At 35.8% G+C, this 2227-nt stretch overlaps 1 long non-coding RNA gene across 1 annotated transcript; it reads right to left on the bottom strand.

Moving 5' to 3' along the window:
* Positions 1-691: 691 nt before the first annotated feature.
* LOC104959660 (uncharacterized) lies at positions 692-1344 on the bottom strand. The gene is made up of 2 exons (XR_799898.1): positions 1284-1344; positions 692-1051 (listed from the first exon to the last, which is right to left on the bottom strand). It is a non-coding gene; the product is annotated as an uncharacterized lncRNA (long non-coding RNA).
* Between the last annotated feature and the right edge of the window lie 883 nt (positions 1345-2227).

Genomic DNA, 2227 nt, shown 5'->3' with positions numbered 1-2227 from the left:
TTACTCCACTACATGTATTTAAAACCTTTAGTAACTTTACAGATTTGGATTAATTATGTGAAATATAATCAAGTGTTAAATCAGACTTTAGTTCCACCTGGAGTAAATTCTCAAGCTACCCTGCAGTATACAAAGTCATTCAAACTAGCTGCACCTTTACCAGCTTTGAGAACACTTTCATGATCAATCATTATAAAACATATCATAATATGATATGTTTTTATGTTATGTTTTATGTTATGTTTATATGTTTTTTTTTTTTTCAAAAAGTGTTTTCTATATATTATTCTGAAATGGACCAATCTGCACAATGACTACTTTTACTGTCGCTACTTTCACTATATTTAGATGATAATACTTTACTACTTTCACTTGAGGAACATTTCGAATACAGGACTTTTACTGTAACAGAGTATTCCTACACTCTGGTACTATTACTTTACTCAAGTACAAGATCTGAGTACTTCTACTTTTACTCAAGTACAAGATCTGAGTACTTCTACTTTTACTCAAGTACAAGATCTGAGTACTTCTACTTTTACTCAAGTACAAGATCTGATTACTTCGACAACCTCTGATTAATGGTTGATAAATGTTCTGTTGGTGCGTGGATGATAAAATAATAGTGTTCGATTGTATTCAGCTATTTGCCTGTGTTTAGAAACATAATTAAACATACCATGGACACACATTCAAACAATTTTCCATTTATTAAACATTGCAGATGAACAATTAATAAGGTCATACAGCTAAAGAAAACTAACAACAATAATTTTCTGTTATGATAATATCATGAACCTGGAATTTGAAACACAACCACCTAACAATAAACAATAAACTTAACAATAAAACGACTGAACTGCTGTCCATTTAGGGTAGGGCCCTTTAAACATCCAGTGCTGCAGACAGTCCAGCAACCTGGGTATACACTGGCCCAGATCCCTGCACTTAAGGCATTGGGGAGATGTTTATCCTCCACTCCTCCACACAGAGCCTGCATCCACGATGCTTCGGGCAGCAGGAGGAAAACATGGGTCCTTAGTCATTGTGTCTTTAAAAAAGAAAAAAGACAGGTTTTGAAAGATATGCTGATAGTTACTGATTGATGTTCATGGACCTGTATATTCTGAAGCATGCATCAAACTGAGAAAGATGCTGTTCAGAAATAGATTTGAAAAGATTCACTTAGAATAATTATGAAAATCCGGCACCTATACGTTTTAATTTTTTAAATACTGTTTGTTACCACTGAGCATTATTCACAGAGAGGATGAAAACAATACCTCTGCAGATCAAACAGCTAAAATGCCTGTTTGACTTCTGGCCCTTGGTGTCCAAGTCCTGGCTGGCGCCACTATGTCAGAAATCTTCCTGGTGACTTCTTCCAGCCTTGGGATTGCATCCAGCAGTTCCCCACCTGTTGCTCAGTGTGTGGACTTCAGATAGACTCATTTCTGTTTGTCACCCCCCCCCCCCTCATTTGAAAATAGTTTAAGTATTAGCAGGTCATTTAAGCATTTCTCTTTCTTCATTTTATTAGAGATTAAAAGAAAGTTACTTATATTCCATGGCAAATTAGATGATGCTAAATAAAACAGGAGCATTTGGAAAATTTCATTTCTTGAAATTACATTTAAAGAATATTGTTTATAAATGCTGATTGTTAGAACGGAATGTCTGACTTTGACTTTCATACCATGTGCTGACCACAGAGTACTGAGGTGTGCTACAGTTGAAGCCATGCTTATGCATGGTCTGCCCCAATGGAAAGTATATAGGCCCTTGAGCTACAAAAAAATGCTAAATGGCCAGGAAAGCACCTTTTTCAATAATAATTTCCATCCTGTTGTTAGCGATAAAATAAAGTGAAATGCCTGCAATGTGACCCTTCAGTTGATGCTAGCCCTTCTTTACCACATGACATTTATTATCCCACCTTGATAGACAGTTCAAAACTTCTCCAGACAAAATCAGTTTTATTATTCAACCACACCTGCTTCTTGAGCCTCTTCGTGACGCCATTGCGCTGAAGCAGAGCTTCTCAACAGCATGGATCTTTCTTTGCATTCGGTCTTCCAGTACAAAGCACCCTTTATGAGAGAAATAAAGAGTAAAGGTATACGTGAAAATAAAATGTTAAAATGGGCACATGTTGACTGATAGCACTTTCAGACTCCTTATCTTTGCACAAATGAAAATGAAATATAGAATAATTATATTTTACCAA

The sequence above is a fragment of the Notothenia coriiceps genome, unplaced genomic scaffold, assembly GCF_000735185.1.
Source record: "Notothenia coriiceps isolate Sejong01 unplaced genomic scaffold, NC01 NC01_scaffold00030696, whole genome shotgun sequence".
NCBI classification, from domain to species: domain Eukaryota; kingdom Metazoa; phylum Chordata; class Actinopteri; order Perciformes; family Nototheniidae; genus Notothenia; species Notothenia coriiceps.
Note: the sequence above shows the minus strand (reverse complement) of the source record. Positions and strands in the feature narration are given on the sequence as shown.